This window comes from Phocoena phocoena, chromosome 10, assembly GCF_963924675.1.
Source record: "Phocoena phocoena chromosome 10, mPhoPho1.1, whole genome shotgun sequence".
Lineage (NCBI taxonomy): Eukaryota > Metazoa > Chordata > Mammalia > Artiodactyla > Phocoenidae > Phocoena > Phocoena phocoena.
Genome location: NC_089228.1, coordinates 26,971,497 through 26,993,968, shown reverse-complemented (window position 1 = coordinate 26,993,968; position 22,472 = coordinate 26,971,497). Strand labels below are relative to the sequence as shown.

Below are 22,472 nucleotides of genomic sequence, written 5' to 3'. Positions count from 1 at the left end.
GAGAATCAGGTTATCTGATACATAATAAACACAGTCTAAATTGTTGTTATTACAACGTCACAGTTATTCTTGTAGTTTTCTGGAGATACTGGGTAACCTTGTATATTCTGCCTTTAACACTTCCTCATTCTGTGTCAACGGGGAAGGCGACCTCCTTTGCATCTCTAATGGTCATTAGTGCTACTTGATAAATATTTCTAGTTCTCTCTGCTGGACTCATGGTAAGGCTACACTTCCTGGTCTCCTTGTGGTTTGTGAATCTAGCCAAAATCAAAGGTTGTGAGAGCGAGTGGTGTGAAACTTCTGGGATGAAGCATTTAATTGCTGGTTTGAGACTCACCAGCGTACTCTATCCTCTCTGTCATGACACCCATGACATTGGACATGTTGGCTATTCCATCAGCCTGAGCCTCCGAGTAACTGTGAAGTCCAGAGTCCTTCTGTCACCCCACAACGGTCATAAGCATGAGTAAGAAACAGATTCTTGCTTTTTTTTAGCCACTGAGATATGGAGGGGGGCGGTGGTTACTACAACCTATCTAGCCAATCCGAACCACACCAAATCTCTACCGATGATCCAGCGGTTTTCAGCTGGTGGTGATTTTGCCCCTCCCCTGAGGGACATCTGGAAACGTCTGGGGACATTGTGGTTGCCACAAAGGGAGGAGTGTGTGAACTACTGGCATCTAGAGAGTAAAGGCCGGGGATGCTGCTAAACATCCTGCAGTGCACGGGGCAATCCCCACAAGAATGAATTACCCAGTGAGAATGTCAGTAATACTCTAGCCCAGCACTGAGCTTCCCCTACCCTCTTAAACCCTTTCCCAACACCTGGGTCCCTATCGTGCCACAGGGACCATGTTTATCTGTCAACCACATGTGGTTATCTGGGACACTAGGCCACATTAGGACCCACTACCATTCTGCCTCGAGGTTCTGCTGAGTACCCTTGCTAAGGGTGCCCTAGGGGCTGGGCTAGGCCTGAAGTCCAGACACTACAGGAGAAACAAGCCGTCCTTCTCCTCCAGAGACCTCGTTCTAGTCTTCTGTCACAAGCTGCCGTGGTGGCCACTGAGTGATACACTGGCCTCATGTCTTCTGGTAACATTACAGAAAAGATCTATATTCTGGCTCATTAAACATGTCAGTGTAAAGGCTTGGAAAGGAAGGGGATTTGACACGGGTTTGAGACGTCCATTGGGACCCAGGCTTCTGACAGTCTGATACCTGTAGGCAAAGCCTGAATTGAACTACTAACAGGCCTCCTTCAAAGAGATGATCATATTTGACAGACTTTAAAAGTGATGTATGTGGGCTTCCCTGGTGGTGTAGTGGTTGAGAGTCCGCCTGCCGAAGCAGGGGACACAGGTTCGTGCCCAGTCTGGGAAGATCCCACATGCCGCGGAGCAGCTGGGCCTGTGAGCCGTGGCCACTGAGCCTGCGCGTCCGGAACCTGTGCTCCGCAACGGGAGAGGCCACAACAGTGAGAGGCCCGCGTACTGCAAAAAAAATAAAAGTGACATATGTGAGGTAACATGATCACCAGGACCAAAACCCAGACCTCCTACTGACCCCCAAATCTTCAGTCTTTTCTAATATGCCTTGGGAAGGGGAGAGGGCTTGGTGAGTGGGTGATGGTGATGGAATTAGCTTGGCCTTGAAAGTTTGGTGGCCCTGAATTTTTTATTTTAACTTATTTGTACTTCAGTATCCTGTGTTAAAGTTGTGGTGAGAATTGGGAAGAACATATGTAAACATGTTAGTACAATGCCTGGCATGTAGTTATTACTCAATAAACAGGGGCTCTTACAGCATTGGACAATGTAGCCCTTACTGCTGGGGCGGGGAGCAGAGCTGAGAGGGACGGCACAGGGGGTGCAAGGCTGTCGGCTGCTTTAAAGGTATGAAACTTGGAGGAGAGGGCAGAGAAGGGAGGTGACAAAAAGAAAACACAAATGTCACTATCGTTTGTGTGACAGTGCTTTCATATTTTCTTACCTCTCAAATGAGGTAAGCCAAATTTATCAATGCAGGTTATTAATAACTTACACCCCAAAGAGGGTTTGCTTTTGTGGGATGCATACTCTCAAATCTGAGCAAAGAGTCCCCTCCCCTGGGACAGCTCTGTTCCAAGTCCCTGAAGACTGTTCAAAGGATGATGACTCCAACTGGCGCTAGTTTTACAAAGCAAATAAACTGTAGAAGGATCTAAAGAAACAGGGTTTTTCCCAACACATAGTTACTGAGGCCTAATATGTGTGAGGCACTGGTTAGAGAGGAGAGATCAGACAGGCAGGGTTCCTGCCCGCATGGAGCTTACCTTCCCATGGAGGAGACCGACCATAAGTAAAATAATTATGAATGGCCATTTGTGCCAGAAAGGAAAAAAATAAGCGGGTGCTGGGTTAAAAGAGTGGCTCAAGGATGATATTTTCATATTCACTGAAGGCCCCTCAGAGGTAGCACTTAAGCTAAAACATGAAATGTGAGTAGGATGTGGGGAAGTTCATTCTAGGAAAAAGAACAGTCTAGGGAGAGCAAACAGCAAGCGTATGGTATCTTTCACAGACATTGCCTCATTCTGAACTTCCTCGAAGTCTTGGGAAGTAGGCATTTGTGGTAGGCAGCTTCTGACATGGCCTCCCAAGGATCCCCACCTTGATATTCATACCCTTGTGAAATCTCTCCCCCTTGAGTAAGGTCTGGACCTAGTAACTTGGTTCTAATAAATGAAACACAGCAAAAGCTATGGCATGTCAATTCGGTGACTAGCCTATAAAAAATTATAGCAAACTCTGCCTCCCTAGCAAACTCTCTCTCTTGCTGGTGCAAGCTGCCACATTGGAAAGTCCCGGTCCCATGCTGGAAAGGCGCAGTCCAACATCCTGCAAGGAACTGAATGCTTTCAACAACTACGGAGTGAGCTTGGAAGCAGATCCAGCCCTAGTTGGGAGGACTGTAGCTCTAGCCAATACCTTGACTGTAGCCTGTGAGGAACCCTGAAAAAGAAGACCCAGCTAAGCTATGCCCAGCTTCCTGACCATCCAGAATCATGAGATAATAAATGTGTGTTGCTTCAAGCCACTAAGTTTTGGGGTAATATGTTATACAGCAATACATAATATAGCGTTCATTCTTTTATTCATTCACTCACCAACTGAATTATGCAACAAATCTTTCTTGAGATACCCTGCAGGCCAGGCAGTGGCCTAGATGCTAAAGAAACAAAGATAAGTTTCATAGTCCCAGATGCTCATAGTCTCATAGAGGAAGACGATGTGCGTGGTACTAAATTACAGGACCACCGTGCTCTGTGCCACTCCCATGGTCACCATGTCTTGTGCTGGGAACAAATAGAAGGGAGACAATGACTCTTCTTGGCAGAGTCAGGGAAGGCAGGAAGTGAGGAAAACTGAGGCTCAGAGAAGGTAAGAAGTTGCCCAAGGTCACACAGCTCTTCTGATTCATCCTGCTCTGTTCAAACACATGAAGAAGGACCTGTGTTTATCTCCAGTGTGACTATTTTGACCTACAATTCTCAGACTGTTTCTCTTTTATGCTCTTGATAACCTAAAATCAAATATATGTTGAAAGGAATTCCTTATAGCAAATGTAAGATAGACAATGGGTTAATCAGGTTTCTGTGACAAAGAATGAAGTTATACTTCCAATTAACTTTCATAAAACAGAAATCAGACCACTCTAACTCGTTATCTGCATGTATTTGTGCACAGTTGGGTGTCACCCATTTCTACACAAACAAAGATGCTGGTGTTGGACCGAAAATGATTGAAACCATGCTTCATCATGGAATCTAATTAGCAACATAGATTAGTTACATAGAAATGTAACAAAGGCAATGATGCCAGAAGAGCATCCATGGATGCTTCAGAATTTGAGAAAACTTGCCTGAGAGCTGAGCCTAAGGTTTTTATTTTGGGTTTGATAATTTGCTAAACCTGCAAACATAGAAGGAGCCTAATTAAAGTTAATGGGAAATAATCTCCATTTAAAAAGTTTTATTTGATATTTTTAGGCAGAGCTCTTGTGCTTTTTTTCTCCTGAGTTCATGTCACATTTTAATTTCAAAATTCAAATTTGAAAAGTCCGTATTTATATTTTTTGTTTTTTCTTTTTTTCCTTTCCTTTTTTGCTCTCTTTCCTCTTTTTTTATGAGGTATATTTATTTTGAAGCATATTTTGTTTATGAGGCATACCTATTGTAAAGTGCAAATTTCAAGGCCACAGCCTGGTTAATTTTCGCATACGTGCACCATGTAAACACCACTCAACTCAAGATATGGAATAGTGTCATCCAAAAGAACTTGGTGCGATGATGGAAATGTTCTGTCTGCACTGTCCATTTTGACAACCACAAGCCATACTTGGCTATTGAGAACTTGAAATATGGCTAGTATGAAGAAGTGAATTTAAAATTTTATTTAATGAGGTTAGTGGTTGCCATTTGAGATGTTACAGATACAGAACATTTCTAGCGTTTGAGTATCTTCAAATCAATACCTACTCAGTTTCCCCTCCTCCTCCACTGATATAATCTCTGTTCTGATTTCTATCACCGTAGATGAATTTTTCCTGATCTTGAATTTCATATAAATGAAATCATAGAACATATACTCTTTGGGTTGGGATATATTTTCTCAATATAATGTCTGTGAAATGCATCCTCTTTGGTGAATGTACCACTGTTCTTCTTCTTTTTTAAATTGCTTGAGTATTACATTGTATAAATGTACTGTAGTTTGTGTATCAATTCTACTGTTGATGGATATTTGGTTTGCTCCCAATTTTTGGCTACTGTCAATGAAGCTTCTATAAATATTCTTGGCAATATCTTTTGGTGGACAAATATACTAATTTCTCTTGGGTATGTACCAAGGAATGGAATTGCTCAGTCTTATCCTCCCGAAAGCAATGTAGGAGAGGTCTAGTTCCTTCACTAAAATAAAATTTTACTTTTCAACTATGGATATTTGTAAACAGTACAATCATTACTTTTGTGCTGTTCAAGGCAATGTACAACGGATTGAAGCATTGTTTGGTAATACCTAATAACTTTAAAATGCAATTACCTCATGTCCTAGTAAACTATCCTTCTAGGTATGTTCCCTGGAGAAATTCTTATACATGTGTACAAGGAGACATGTATAGGAATATCCATAACACCATTTTTGTAATAGCAAAGAAAGGAATTTCTTTATTGAGTAAATAAATGACAGTATATCTATAATGGAATATAATCCAGAAAATGAATAAATAGAGCTACACATATCAATATGAATGAATCTCTCAATATAATGATAAGCCCAAAATGCAGTGCCAAAAAATTACTAAAGACCTACTAAGGATGGATACAGATATAGATATAGATATATAATGAAAGTACTTAGAAATGCATGGAAAGAGTAAACAGCAATAGCAGAAAATGGTTACTCTATGTTTGGGGCACAAGGATAGACTGAGACTTCAACTTTACGAATAAAGATTTACTTTTCACTTGGGTAACGGGTATGCAAGTGTTGGTATATTCTATTTTGTATCATGCTGCATGTCTTAAATATTACCTAAGAATAAGTAAAGAATCTGTCAAAGTGGTGGAGACTGCTAGGCAAGCCCCAGTATCCGTGCTCACTTTCTTCTTATCAGGCCTTGAAGACCCCAATCCCCACAAAGTTTTACTTGAAAATGCGCACGCCCAGCTAGAAACTACACTCGTCAGGCTTCTTTGTAAAGACACGTGGCCATACGACTAAGCTCTCGCGATGGGACTGGAGAGGGGCTGAACGCGCTTCTAAGTTACATCATCAGAAGAAGGGGCTTGCCTACCACTTCCTCTTTCTCGCCCTGTGGGCTGAAGATGAAGTGCTGCTGGTGAGACAGCTTAACTCCTGTGCACACAGACACTGCCCTGTCTTGCCCATTAAATGTCAGCTTCACGAGGCCAGGGATCTTGCCTTTCACTTTCACTGCTGTATCCTCAGTTCCTAGAACAATATCTCGCACACAATAGACACTCAATTCCTGTTGAATAAATGCATGATTGAATGTCTTATCGCTATCGGTGCATCCAGTCTTCCACACCTAATTTCATTCTCACCTCACTGGTTTATGAGGTTTTATTATAATCAGGACAGTATTTTAAGATAGAAAAGCCATGACTGTTTATCTCAGAGCCACATCATGAAGCAACTAATACTTCTCAATGACAAAAGGATCAGGAAGGGAAAATATAGCCTCTTCTCTGAAAGGCATATGAAATAATAATAAAAAGCTGATGATGACCCCAACTGCTAACTGAAAGTGTTTTCAAACTTATCTTTCTACATTTGCTAATAGTTTCCTGAGAACAAAAATACTTCTGCATTTAAAATTTTTGCTTCACATTTCAATAGTAGAGGTCAAGGACCTTTGGGCTTAATTTCTTGTTACATATGGTATTTATTTTTACTATAGCAATAAAAATATTATTATTGTATTCATTAAAAGAAATGGGTTAAGTAAGTTGCACATATACTGCTTTAAACAGTTGAATACTAGGGCGTGTTAGTAACAGTGATGCCAACAATACATGTGGCAGATTCAAAGGTGGCCACGACCCTTCACTGACTGTAGCCACACCATCTGGAATGTGACTTTGCAGCTCCTCCCATCAAGAGATGGAGTCTGTTTCTCCTCTTCTTGAATCTTGGCTGAACTTGTGACTTACTTTAGCTAAGAGAAGTGACAGTGTGACAGCCCTGAACCAAGACTTCCAGAGGCTTTGCACGCTTCCGTCCTCTCGCTTGGTACCCTGTCTAGCAGCCACGTGAAGAAGTCCAGGGAGTGGGACCTCGTGGAGGATAACCAAGTCATCCTAGCCAAAGTCATCCTAATCCACCTGTGGTCAACTCATCCCCAAAGAAGACAAAACTTCCCACCAGATCCACAGCTGACAATAAATATATAAGTGAGCCCAAGACCAGAGAAGCCACGCAGCTCATTTGTAGACTTGTGAGCAATAATAAATGCTCACTCTTTTAAGCCACTGAGTTTGAGAGCTGTTAGGCAGCAATCGGCAACGGATACAGGCATCCTGGCAACAGTAAAATAAATGCACCACTTAAAAGACAAGGGCTGGGGGGCTTCCCTGGTGGCACGGTGGTTAAGAATCTGCCTGGCAATGCAGGGGACACGGGTTCGAGCCCTGGTCCGGGAAGAGCCCACATGCCGCGGAGCAACTAAGCCCGTGCGCCACAACTTCTGAGCTTGTGCTCTAGAGCCCGCGAGCCACAACTACTGAGCCCTCATGCCACAACTAATGAAGCCTAAGGGCCTAGAGGCCGTGCTCTGCAACAAGAGAAGCCACCACAATGAGAAGCCTGCGCACTTCAACGAAGAGTAGCCCCCGCTCCCTGCAACTAGAGAAAGCCCGTGTGCAGCAACGAAGACCCAAAGCAGCCAAAAATAAATAAATGAAGATAAATAAATTTTTTAAAAAAGGACAAGGGCTGTGCAGATTTCTATCAATCCTTATTAACTTGCCTTGGCCTCTTTAATAAAGGGGGATTTCAGACATCCTGTTCACTTGTCCAGTTCCCAGAACTATTCAGACTCGACCCTCACTCTTGGATAACGAGTAAAATGACACAGCTTTATTTCTCAACTATATACCCCCAGTCAACCCATTTCTTTCCTGTTTCATAGAAGGAGCTTTTAAAGTTAGCACATTAACATTGACACCAGGAAGCCGGCACATCAGTAAAGTTTTGAGAAGTTCAACTCAGGTCAAAACTAGAAACTGAGAGGGGCAAAAGAGGAGATTCTGGATTAAGCAGTTGAAATAGTGAAGAAAAATTAGTAGTTAATATAGACCCCGCTATACCTGAGGATGGACAAGATGCAGTTTTACAGTATACAGCGTATCTTACTAGTGATCTACGACTTATAATGTATACTTATTTCAAATGTTGTTTGTGTTAGTCAGCTATCGCCACGGTAACGTTGCATGACAAATCACTCCCAAACTCAGTAACTTACACAAATCAACGATGGTTGTTGTGTTCATGAGTCTGTGAGCTGGCCTGGGGTTCTGCTGATCTAGACTAGGCTTGGCTATAAGCTTTAGACTGTGGGTCGCTCTAGACTTAGAGTTGGCTGGGCTTGGTTCTACACTGTGGGTTCAGTTCAGTTCAGCTCTGTTCCACGTGTATTATATTGGGTTGGCCAAAAAGTGCCTTTGGTTTCTAAGTAAAAATAAAAGGTACGTTTTTTATTTTCACCAAGAACTTTATCGAACAACGTACTCACCCTTTTGTTCCACTACCTTCTGTCATTTCTCAGGCAACTTCATAATTCCATCTTCGCAAAACTTTTTATCTTCTTGAGCAAAGAACTGTTCCAGGTGCCTTTTAGAAGTCTTCCAGGGAATTGAATTTTTTTCCATTAAGAGAAGTTTGTAAAGACCTTAATAAATGGAAATCTGAAGGTGCAATTTCTGGTAAATAAGGCGGATGAATCAGAACAGCCCAGCCAAGCTGTAACAGCTTTTGCCTTGTCATTAAAGAAACATGTGCTCTTGTATTATCCTGATGGAAGATTATGCGTTTTCTGTTGACTCATTCTGGACGCTTTTCGTGAGTGGTGCTTTCAGTTGGTCTAACTGGGAGCAGTAGTCGCTGGAATTAATCGTTTGGTTTTCTGGAAAAAGCTCATCATAGAGGACTCCCCTCCAATCCCACCATATACACAACATCACCTTCTTTGGATGAAGACCGGCCTTTGGTGTGGTTGGTGGTGGTTCGTTTCGCTTGCCCCACGATCTCTTCCATTCCACATTATTGTACCTACTTTTCATCGCCTGTCACAATTTGTTTTAAAAACAGAACGTTTTCATTACATTTAAATAGTGAATTGCAAGCAGAAATACAGTCAAGAAGGTTTTTTTTCACTTAACTTATGGGAAACCCAAACATCATAGAGATTCACATAACCAAGCTGGTGCAAATGATTCTTGACGCTTGATTTGCATATTTTGAGTAGGTGGGCCATCTCCTGTGTGATATGATGTTGACTGTTCTCAAGTAATGTCTTGATTTGATCGCTATCAACTTCAACTGATCTACCCGACCGTGGAGCATCGTCCAGTGAGAAATCTCCAGCGTGAAACTTCGCAAACCACTTTTGACACGTTTAATCAGTCACAGCACCTTCTCCACACACGGCACACATCTTTTTGTGCGTTTCGGTTGCGTTTTTACCTTTCTTGAAATAATATGCTGATAATGTTGCTTTTTTTCCTTCCACCTTCAATATTAAAATGGCTACACAAAAATTCACCAATTTTGATGTCTTTTTTAAAATGCACGCTGATATGACAGCTGTCACAATACAATCTAACAGAATTGTTTCGAATGAAGTTAAAGACAACTAAGTGCTACGAGAGCCATCTCACGGAAAAAACCGAACGAACCTTTTGGCCAACCCGATTCTAAAGCCCAGGCTGGAGATGTGTTCAGGAGTGAACCTGAGGCATATTCTCTTGGGAGATGACCAAAATGCAATGGCAGCAAAACCACATATATAAGCATATTTCAAATCCTCTGCTTTTCAACTCTGATGACAGCCTATTGACAAAGCAAATGTGATGGCTGGGCCCAAAGTTAAGAGGTGTATAAATTTACTTAAACCCATAAAGAATGGCAGGATGTTTCATTCTAAATACAGGTGAGTGAGGAATTGGGACTAATTATTTAATCAGCCATGTTATCTTTATGACACAATTTCTTCTCTTCTCTGGTCTCTCACTGGACAAAAAAGGGTAACAGACATCTCAGATAATCTCTCTTCATTCAGCCTAAACCATATCCTGATCATTCAAACCCAACCCAACTAGTACCTCCTCTATCAAGTGGCTCCTGACCAATCAAATCCCATTGTTATCTGAGATCTCCAAAGTCCTGCAGCTGTTGAAGCTTACATCCCTTGGCCAGCACCTCCACTGCCGTATCACCACTGCCGTTAACTACCGTGACCAACTCAGGCTACTGTTTACTGAATCTCTAGCACGTGGCAGGCTCTTATTTCTACCTGGTGGCTATTAATATCCTTGCTTTACAGAGATGTTAATGAAATTGCTAAAGGTTAAATAGATAATAATAAGTAACTGAGCCTGATTCATACCCGATGTGTCTATAAACATATCTCTACGATATCATGCTGCTTCTATACATTACAAATGACTACTTGGTCACATAATGACTTTGTACTGTGGATGGATTTTGCTTGTATATTACTTTTGTTCCTTAACTACACTGTACACTTCTTGAAGGCAAGGACGCTGTGTTATGCTTCTTCAGATTTTTCCTTAACGTGATTTGATTGTTTGATTTCAAGAACTGATTTCAGAGAACCAGCCCAATCCTAAACATCATTATTCAACAGAATGGAACTTTCCTGAGACACAGGAATTAGATTCATTAATGGTGGCTAATAATAAGTAGCACCAACCGTTTACTAGGTGGGTACTATCATTATTCTCATTTTATTTATGCAAAAGGTGAGGCTCAGAGAGGTTAAGTGACTGGCTCATGAACACAAAGTAGCAGAGTGAAAAAGCAACCCCAAATCTCTAACTTTAGAGTGCTATTTTTTCAACCCATGTTGTTCAATGTTTACTTTCTGTCCAATACTAGAGTTAAATTATAACTATGCTGAAAGTTTTAGCTGTGAAATTCTATAAAGACCAACCATAATGATGGACAAAATCTTGGCTCAAGTGGCAGTAATAATAAATTATAACAAATAATGATAGTTTAAAAATGTGTGTATACCAAGCATGGTGCTAAGTGATTTATTCATTAACTTATCACGGCATCACAATAAATGCAGTAAAGCGCTTTCTGTTGTTATTTTCACTCTACAGAGAAGCACACTAGTGCTCAAGGAAGTGGCTTGTCCAAGACGTACAGCGGTGAGGGAAATTCACCGTTGACTTCTTCATTAAAATGTACTTTTCTCTTATAAAATCAACCAACCAAAAAGAAAAAAAGACTGTGATGAGTCTAGTATATTAAGAATCTGACAGAACACACTTGACTTCTGTGTTATATAATGACTGTCTTCAGTTCCAACACTGTAAACCACCATTACTTTTCACGGTTCACAGAATTGCCAGGCTAAGTTTTATGTTAAAACCTTTTGGGTTGAAAAGCTACATCTCATATTCATAGGGCCACTTTGTGGAAAGTAAAGAATTCTTTCTGTTATGATGTGATATATTACTTAACTCAGGGGTTGACAAACTGCAGCCCTTGAGTCAAATCCACCAGCTGCCAGTAGTTTTACTGGAACATAGACAGCCATGCCCACTCCTTTGCATATTGTCCATGGCTGCTTTCACTACAATGACAGAATTAAGGGGTTGCTACACAGGCTGCAGAGCCCACAAAGCCTACAATATTTACCAACCCCTGGTATAATACTTCATTTAACACCTTTGTAATGTGAATGTTCATGCACGCTTCTGTGGGTGTTCTTTCTCCAAAGAGCAACTTTGTTCTAATTCTGGGGTCACTGGGCCCTGACAGGAAGACGCTCATGACGCAAGACGCAAAGCAGTCACGTTTTCAAGTCATCCAATTGGCTCGATCACGCACTAGCAAGGACAAGACAAGAAAGACAAGCACTTCCTGTTCTTCACTATCTGCTGAACACCGTGGGGCTTTAAGTACGTTTTCAAAAATGAAGTCAGGAAACACTTGTACTGATACAGTAGAACCTAGATGAGTGAAGCAAACATAAACTTTATCAGTCAGACACATCCACTAAAATCCTAATTAGAAAATGTAATACACAGAGTTACAGATGTAGAAAACAAACTTATGGTTACCAGGGGTAAGCAGGGGGGAGGGATAAATTGGGAGATTGGGATTGACATACATACACCATTATACATAAAATAGATAACTAATAAGGACCTACTACATAGCACAGGGAACTCTACTCAAAACTCTGTAATGACCTATATGGGAAAAGAATCTAAAAAAGAATGGATATATGTATATGTATAACTGCTTCACTTTGCTGTATACCTGAAACTAAGACAACATTGTAAATCAACTATACTCCAATAAACATTTTTAAAAAAGAGAAAAGAAAATACACAGAACCGAGCCTCAGCTGACCTTTGTTTTCCTCCAACAAATTTTAGGGAGAAAAGAACAGGCTACAGAGATAAACTCATGCACATATGGTTGCCTTATCCTTGACAAAGGAGACAAGAATATACAATGGAGAAAAGACAGCCTCTTCAACAAGTGGTGCTGGGAAAACTGGACAGCTACATGTAAAAGAATGAAATTAGAACACTCCCTAACACCATACACAAAAATAAACTCAAAATGGATTACAGACCTAAATCTAAGGCCTGACACTATAAAACTCTTAGAGGAAAACATAGGCAGAACACTCTCTGACATAAATCACAGCAAGATCCTTTTGACCCACCTCCTAGAGAAATGGAAATAAAATAAAAAATAAACAAATGGGACCTAATGAAACTTCAAAGCTTTTGCACAGCAAAGGAAACCATAAACAAGATGAAAAGAAAACCCTCAGAAGGGGAGAAAATACTTGTAAATGAAGCAACTGACAAAGGATTAATCTCCAAAATATACAAGCAGCTCATGCAGCTCAATATCAAAAAACAAACAACCCAATCCAAAAATGGGCAGAAGACCTAAATAGACATTTCTCCAAAGAATATATACAGACTGCCAACAAACACATGAGAGAATGCTCAACATCACTAATCATTAGAGAAATGCAAATCAACACTACAGTGAGGTATCATCTCATACCAGTCAGAATGGCCATCATCAAAAAATCTAGAAACAATAAATGCTGGAGAGGGTGTGGAGAAAAGGGAACCCTCCTGCACTGTTGGTGGGAATGTAAATTGATACAGTCACTATGGAGAACAGTATGGAGGTTCCTTAAAAAACTAAAAATAGAACTACCATATGACCCAGCAATCCCACTACTGGGCATATACCCTGAGAAAACCATAATTCAAAAAGATAGATGTAAAACAATGTTCACTGCAGTGCTATTTACAATAGCCAGGACATGGAAACAACCTAAATGTCCATCAACAGATGGCACATATATACAACGGAATATTACTCAGCCATAAAAAGGAACGAAATTGAGTTATTTGTAATGAGGTGGATGGACATAGAGTCTGTCATACAGAGTGAGGTAAGTCAGAAAGAGAAAAACAAATACCGTATGCTAACGCACATATATGGAATTTTTAAAAAACGGTACTGACGAACCTAGAGGCAGGGCAGGAATAAAGACACAGACGTAGAGAACAGACTTGAGGACAAGAAGCGGGGAAGGGAAGCTGGGACGAAGTGTGAAAGTAGCACTGACATATATACACTACCAAATGTAAAATGGATGGCTAGTAGTAAGCTGCTGCATAACATATAGGGAGATCAGCTCGGTGCTGTGTGACCACCTAGAGGGGTGGGATAGGGAGGGTGGGAGGGAGGCTCAAGAGGGAGGAGATATGGGGATATATGTATACGTATAGCTGATTCACTTTGTTTTACAGCAGAAACTAATACAACACTGTAAAGCAATTATACTCCAATAAAGATGTTAAAAAAGAAAACCTGAAAAAAAAAAAAAAAAGAACAGGCTATATAAAAAGAGACTCCTAAAAGATTGAGTACAACACACACATACCTGTCTTCCTAGAATACAGGCTGGACCAATAAACTTACTACTTACTCTCCAGAACCTTTTATGTCAATGGAAAATCGCCACTATTTTCAGCAATTATGTGAAAGAGATGATTTTAAAGTCATATAACCTTGAGTTCAAATCCTGATTTTGCTGTTTGACCTTGGAAAAACTGTCTACCTTCTTTCTCTCTTTTTTTAGGTTGCTAATTAAAATGTGGGTAAAATAATCTAGCTTACAGGCATATTATGAGGATTAAATATGATAATATATGTAAAGTACTAGGCTTAGTGCCTGGCACGTGGTCAAGGCTTCATATCTGGTAGGCATTATTACTGTTCCAACTGGAGGTCAGGACATAGATGGGAGGCCTCCCCTGAATAAAAGCCCACCACGACAGACATGCAGAATCACTCACAAGCTGGGCAGGAAAGAGAGCTATGATATTTTATGTATACTTTCAGAAAGGGTTAAAACAAGAGGTTAACAACAAAAATGAACCAGTGCACTACCCTCTATTACCCAAGTTTCTGCTAACTGTAGGTCTGAATCATTAAAGAAGAAGAAGGTAAAGTCAAATAATGAGCATGAGGGGTCTGGGTTGGTGAAGTACGTCAGAAGGCTTGTCAGATGTCTCCCTGTGCATAGCTGTGTCATATGGTTTATAATAGCTTCCATCATTGGGTGAGCAGTGGCAAAATTAGAAAATACTATTTCTGTATGTCCTTTTCTGAAAGTACACCTCTGATTACAATTTTGTGGTTCATGGCTTATAAAAGAACTTCAAATAAAAGAGTGTATATATATATATATATATATATATATATATATATATATATATACATTTTTTTTTTTTTTGCAGTACGCGGGCCTCTCACTGCTGTGGCCTCTCCCATTGCGGAGCACAGGCTCCGGACGCGCAGGCTCAGCGGCCATGGCTCATGGGCCCAGCCACTCCATGGCATGTGGGATCTTCCTGGACCGGGGCACGAACCCGTGTTCCCTGCATCGGCAGGCGGATTCTCAACCACTGCGCCACCAGGGAAGCCCAAAAGAGTGTATTTATAATTCCATTTTGGCAACAAAGGGAAGAGCTTTCTAAAATGTCTACAGCAGTTTCGAAGCCTGCATAGAAAATACCCAATTCCCACTGCCTCTCAATTTCAACTTTCCGTTGCAGTCTGTCTTTCCATAATAGCAGGTACAGTTAGACAGAAATATCTGGCTATGTGTTCTAGGAAAAACTGATAGAGAAGTAAGATGAAAAGTCTTGATGGGGTCATCAGAAAATTGTTGCTCTGGGAAATTAAATATTGCTCTCTGGCCCTCTCTGCCCTGTACCCTCCACATCTTTAATTCCCTCTAATTTTGCTCCTGCTAACAGAGTAGAACATGGTCATGTGGTGGATACATCTTGATCTCGTTCCTTATCTCAAGAATGCTGAAATTAGAGTACATCTGGCAAGCAAAGCCATTGAAAACCAGCAGTCCATCAAATATCTAATGACTTACAGGCAGCACGTGACTTTGGAAAGACAAGATTTAATTTCTGTACCTCTTCCTCCAACCTTGTGATGCGAGAGACAGGCTGTGACCAGAGGGAAAGTTTATGGCTAGAGGCATACTGTGAACCTCAGGTGAAATCCACACTACAAAGTAAGAGAATCAGCAGGTTGATTTAGGCCTCAGATTGACATGCCTGCTCCATTGCTGCACTTTGACTCAAGAGAAACAAACGACCAAACACACACCTTTGTGCAATGTGGGCATTTAAGCCTCAGAAGACCATTAGTGCCTTGGCCCCTGCATTTACTAATTTAGTCAGTATTTAGTTGAACATCTATTGTGTGCCTAGGATTATGATAAGTATTGGCCGCATAGTGGTGAATGCAACAGACATGGCCCTTGCTCTTAAAGAGATCATCAAGAGGGGGAGACAGACAAGAAGAGAACGAATAGTATGCAAGGTAATTTCAGACTGTGTGAAGTTCTATGATGGTAATAAACAAGGACTGTTACAGAAAAAAAAAAAACCCAAACAAACCCAAAACAAGGAGAAGCCTATTTTAGGTAGAATGATAAGGGAGGGCTTCTCTTAAAAGGTTACATTTAAATTGATACTGGAAGGAGTTCTAAGAAGAATACTGGGATGGGAGAAAAGCACTTGTGGCCAAAACCCTAGTATGATCCCCAGTGAGTCACACCCTATTCACCTCCCCTTGAGGGTGGGCGACTCTATGAGTTGCTTCTAATCGATAATATATGACAAGAGTGAAGAGATTTTGCAGATGTAACTTAAGTCCTTAATCGGTTGACTTTAATAGAAAAGGATGATTATCCGGGACGTGACCAACTTAATCAGGTGATTTAGACCTTCTTTTAAAAGAGGGTCTAGAAATCAGAGACTTGAAGCACCAGAGATGTTCTCTCTCTCTCTGTTGCTGGCTTGGAAGACTCCTACAGCTGCAAGGATGTGAGATGGATCAACAAGATGAGGGATCAGGGAAATGGATCCTTCCCTGTTGCGCCTACAGACGAGAACACAGGCCAGTCAGTTCCTGAACTCCAGCCTTATGAGTCCCTGAGCAGAGAACCCAGCTAAGTAATGCTAGACTTCTGATCTATGAAAACTGTGATATAATACATGGGTATTCTCTTAAGCCACTAAGTTTGTGGTAATTTTTACATAGCAATACAATGAAAACAAATACAATACTCTGAGCAGGCAAATGCTATAAAAGTCATCGGGAGTTGTTTTGTGGTGAGCAAGGAGGAAGACAGCCAGGAGGTAGAACAGGGGCTTGTCTATGAGAAAACAGTAAAGTTCAGGCTTTATCCCAGTATCTGACATGTGGTGGTTAGTGCCCAGCAGGTACTTAAAACATCTGTTGAATGAATGAATTTATGAATAATGAAAGTACGTTGCTAAATAAAAGTGTTTAATACTAGACTGCTATGTCCACCCCCTCAGATTTTAAAACACTTCTTCAATAGATATTTATTGGAAGACCATTAGGTACAGAGAACTGTATTGCTGCCGGAGGGCCAAGAAAAGTGATTAAGAAATACAGCCTGGCCATGAAGCAAATTCTGAGACAACAGATCTCCTGGAAACTTCTAGATTAGGAAAAAGATATGCACTTCTATAGAGATGAAAGACTCTATAATGAGGTATAGATACAACCCAGTAATCTGGGTCACAGCTGAAAGCTGATAATTTGAGGTTTCTCTTCAGTCTAATAAACTGAAAAGCTGCCAAGGGTTAACCAAGTCCAAGGAAGAGAACCCTGTAATAAGATAACCACACCATCAAAGGTACATCAAGGACGGACTGGAGGATAGGAAAGGAAATGTTAAGAAAGTTAGTAATTCAGTAATGGTGGGGAATTTAATATTGAAAATGCGAAGATGTTTATAGATTGGGAAATTATATTCCGTGTGCCTCCAGTCAAGTCTTCTGGATTATGTGAAAAATCTCTAGAAATCGAGAGAAGATAAACGAAGAGAATACTGTCATCTTCAATTAGTTAGAGTGTGTATGTTATCCCTGCTGTCCAGGAGACACAAATGATGTCTGAGGAGAAGGTTAGGGTCATACTACTGATGTTTCCAGGAGCTACAGGTGAGATCAGTAAGGGCACAACCAGAAATGCTGTTCTCAAAAAGCAGAACTGAAACATGAAGAAACAACTAACTTTCTTAGCTTGTATTCATCCATATCCCCTTGAAAACTAGCTGGGCTGCTCCCCTAAGAAGGACTTATCTTTATTTTAAAATATATGAAAATGAAAACATCTCAGAAGTGTTTTTCAAGGGGAAATGCCCATGCATTTCCGAACAAAGCAATTAAGGATAACTCATAAAATTAAGAAGAGGGGGTAGGAAGTTGCAGACATCTGGTACACCTAACTGGTCATTAAGTCAACTCCAGAAGCGGAGGCTACTAAAGGAATGAGGAAAAACAGTGCTTTGCATTCTTTAAACTTTTAAAATACATCACCATCATCTTTGCATTTTATGAAAATGGAAAGCAGGTCTATATTAGTCTCATTTCTCAGATGATAACACCCATTCTCAAAGAGGTTATCCTACATTTTTTGAGTTAGGTTTAGAATTCAACTCAAATGCTCAAATAGCTACGTAACTGACTGCTTCATTTTTTGAGTTAGGTTTTTGAGTTAGGTTTAGAATTCAACTCATTTTTTGAGTTAGGTTTAGAATTCAACTCAAATGCTCAAATAGCTACATAACTGACTGCTTCCTCTCAAGAGTTTAGGAAAATAAAAACAACACGGATTTCACAATAAGGGTTTCCAATGATTTTACAATGATTCTGTTGAGTATGAATGAACAAGCTCTTCTAAGAGACAGACCCATGCAACCTCAGATAAACACAATCTACTTTAAAAAATTCTATGAGTAAATACGGAGACATTTATTAAGCTTCCTTTTTAAAAAATGGATTGATAGACATGGTTCATGTTATAACGGACAGCTGATATGCCAAGTGATAGAATCACTCTTTGTTAAACATCATTTCTCATTTGAGATAAAAACTGCAGTTCCCAGCAGCACCTCATAGAGAGATCATAGGAACCATCAGAAAGCTGCACCAGAAATCAGATTACACTTTCCCCTAAAATGCAATATGCGTACAAGGAACCATGCGTTCTTTCTGGATTTGGAAGCACCTATGAACTGCTCTGTCTTGTAAGGAGAAGGACCAGAAAATATAAAACAAAACAAAAACCAATACAAGCAGGGTGTGAACGTAAGTCATACGATTTTCAGTTCTGTATCTTTGCCCCTACAAGTGGATCGAATTCTGCAGAGCTGAGTGTAATCTCTGAGAAAGCGAGTGAGTAAATCTATGATTTCTGAAACCTGATTGCAGGGTGTGAGAAGTACAGACTTCAGGTGAAATCTGTTCTCGTCAGTCTGGGACTGTTTTCAGGGATGGCGTGAGAGGGATCTATCCCACCGACGTCAGTATTTCAAGGCCCTGGTCACCATAGCCATGTCTCCTGTATCACTGGTGGTGTGAGATGATGTAAGAGGCAGACTAAGGAAGAGCTCCTATTTTAAAGGTTATGTTTCACTTTGATGCCTATTGTTTAAAAAGATCTAGTACACCAAAGCTGTGATTTCACGTATATTACTTCAAAGAATAAAGATAGGCTTAAAAAGTGAGTTAGGAGTTGGCTTAATTAGAAATATTAAATAAATAATCACACAGGTAGTACTTGGAAATGGAAAAAATCATCAAGGTGGTATACTAATGGCTGGAGTCTAGAATACATTGCTGAAGATAATTTTCTTCTTATCCCATTGTTTTGACAGTTTCTTTGTTGAGATTTTTGCTGTTTGTTTCTATTTACAAAATACCTATGTGCTTCAGGCAGAAAATTTGGAAACGCCGAAAAGCACAAATGAAAACCATGAAAATCAACCATAATGCTATCCCTAAAGATAAGCATAGTGAAGGTTTTCTTTTTTACCCATCCAGTACTTTTTCCATAAAAGTGGGATTATGTCTTCACACTCTGGTTCATAGCCTGATTTTCCACTTAGAAATATGTCATGAACATTTCCCCATGCGGTAAGCTTTCTTCTTCAGTTGTTTTACTGGCTGAAGAGTATTCTCTCATACAGTTCAATCAAAATCTAGGTAATTAATCGCCTACTGCTGGGAATTAAAGTTGCTTCCATTTTTTCACTGTCATACAAAATGCTGCAATGAACATCTTTGGGCTTAATACTCTTGTACACATCTCTAAGTATCTCCTTATAACAAATTCCCAGAGGGAGAGCTGCCAGGTTAAATGGTTTGCCCATTATAAAGGGGGTTTGCTGCAAATTAACAGATTATTCTACAGAAGGTTTACCATAATAAATTATTCCACCAGTAAGTTATGAGAATACCCAATTCTATAACATTTGTAATGTATTATTATTACCAATGTTATATCTCTTTTAAAACATTTCTGGTATTTGTCAATACAACTGTATAACTCAGATGACTAAAGACATGGAAGTTAAAAATTATCATGTGTTTAGAATTAATTTGTGGGTTTTTTTTTTCTTCATATGCTATTTGTCCTAATTTCTACTGAGTTGAACCACTGAAGCAATAATCAGATGCAGGTGTGAGTATAAAATACAATAAGAAATGTCTTAAGTATTCCTGTCCCAAGAAGTACTTCCCTTTATATGTCTTATAATTCTCTTTTAACTAAGGGGACAATCATTATTTTGGGGAGAGAGGACATGATTCTTTTATATTATTATATTTTTTTCTAACTCATAGAACAGATGTTGAAAATACGAGTCGAATTAATTCATTTTTTATGAGAAAAGAGCAAAATAAGGTGCTGCCTCTTAACCCTATTCAACAAGTTCAAAGCCATCAAGGTAAGGATGGCGTAACAATAGACTCTTTCCAATGACGCTGATGTCTAAGCAAGAACAGAATATTTGCACGATAAGCTAGCTGCTGCAATAAGAAGGAAAATGAATTCCTAGAAGCACTTTACGCCTAGCAGGCTTAGGACCACTTGACTAACTGTAGCTTTGAGTATTACTTATCACCCAGCTGGGTGATTGTCAATCTTTTTGAAGCTATGACAACCCATCTTCTTACGGTAGAGAAGATGGTGGTGACGGATGGTAATGCCACCTGTTTACCCTATTCTACAAGTGCCACATGGGATGCAGTGCCATTTTAGTTAAAAAGAATAATTAAATTTCATTTCACATTGAGACTTATTTGAGAATTTCATTGAGACTTATTGGAGAATTTCAAAATACTTCTTGGCCCATCACAGAAACTCTCTACCTTCAGGTAGGCAATAAGTGCTCTGAATTGAAGTGGGCTTAGAAGAAAGTAGGGTGTCAGGAATTCCTTTGAATGTAATGTATATATTATATTATGAAATGCTAAACAGATTCCTATTTAGTAAAACATCCAGAAATTTCTGGGTCAGCTACAATGGTTGATAAGACCCTACTAACCAGGTAAAGCAAACTGCCATCATCCATTTGTTAATTCAGTAGGCATTTACTGAACACCTACTTTGTGCCAAGAACTGTTTCATGTATTGGAGATGCTAGCAAATAAGGCAGAGATGAACTGCCACCCTGATGAGGCCAACATTTTGGTGAAAGATGGGCGGGGAGGGTGAGACAGATAATAAACAGATAAAAACAGATGAACAAGAAATGGAAAATAGTGGCAAAGGCTTTGATAAAAATAGGACGGGGGAATGGGAAAGAGAATGACTTGATGAGGTGTGTGGCAAGGGGGAACTTTAGATGGGGTGGTCTTGGAAAACCTCTTGGAGAAGTTGACATTTGAGCTGTTCCAGTCATGCGAAGGTCTTGGGAAAAGAGCATTCTAAATTGAGGGAAGAGCAAATGCAAAGGCCCAGAACCAATCTGACGTGTTGGGGAAACAGAAAGAAGGCCAGTGAGTAAGCACGCAGGGAAAGTGGTATGATCGGGGCTGAATCCTGTTCTTCCTCAAGCCGTAGTGACGAGTTGGAATATCATTCTAGGGGTGATGGGATGCCCCTGGAAGGTTTTAGGCACAGAAATGTCATGATCCAATTTACAATTTTAAAAGATCACTTGAGTTGGTGCGTGATGGGTGCATTATCATGGGGCAAGAAGGGAGGCAGGGTTACCAGTTGGGTAGACACTGGTCATCCAGGTAAAAGATGCGGGTGTCTTGAATTAGGGGGTAGCCATGAAGGCAGGAATAAGGAAGCCTCAAAATCCTGTAGTTCTTATGTTAAACATTTACTTCTATACAGTGGAATATAACTCAACCATAAGAAAGAACGAAATAATGCCATTTGCAGCAACATGGATGGACCTAGAGATTCTCATTCTAAGTGAAGGTAAGTCAGACAAAGAAAGACAAATATCATATGATATCACTGATATGTGGAATCTAAAAAAAAGGATACAAGTGAACTTACTTACAAAACAGAAATAGAGTTACAGACGGAGAAAACAAACTACCAAGGGGGACGAGGGGGTGGATAAATTGGGAGATTGGGATTGACAAATACCCACTACTATATATAAAATAGATAACTAATAAGGACCTACTGTATAGCACAGGGAAGTCAATACTCTGTAATGACCTATATGGGAAAAGATTCTAAAAAAGAGTGGATATATGTATAACTGATTCATTGGGCCGTACAGCAGAAAGTAACACAACACTGTAAATCAACTATACTCCAATATAAATTTTAAAACATTAAAAATTAAAAAACAAAAAAAACATTTATGGCACTGTTCTGATGTTGTCTGTTGACTTTTTGCCTCTTCCAGTAGACACATATACTTTAACTGCTACCATTTACAAAGTGCCCCATGTTACTCTGGGCTTTACACACATGAATTCTCATAACAGTTGCATCCCAAGTTCATATGTGGGGAGGTTAACTAACTCCCAAGGCCCCAAAGCTAGTGAGGGGCCATATTAAGATTTACCTAGGTCTGCTGGATTCTGAGCAAGGAACAACTCTTAGCCAGTATACTACAGTGTCTTCACTTTACCAACTTTAGGGGCAGAGTTGGTGCAGGGAAACCAGGGCACAGCTGAATTTTTATAATGGTTCTTAAAAGGCAAAGGGCAGCAAAATTACCAGGAAGGGAGGCCCTTGTTTAAAATGCAGATTCCTGGGCCCTACCCTGAGCATGCAGAACTGGAATCT

At 40.1% G+C, this 22,472-nt stretch overlaps 1 protein-coding gene across 14 annotated transcripts in view; it reads right to left on the bottom strand.

Annotated features, from left to right (window-relative positions):
• The window catches only part of CADPS (calcium dependent secretion activator), a 478,500-nt gene that overhangs the window by 334,620 nt on the left and 121,408 nt on the right, over positions 1-22,472 (bottom strand). The window lies entirely within an intron of this gene.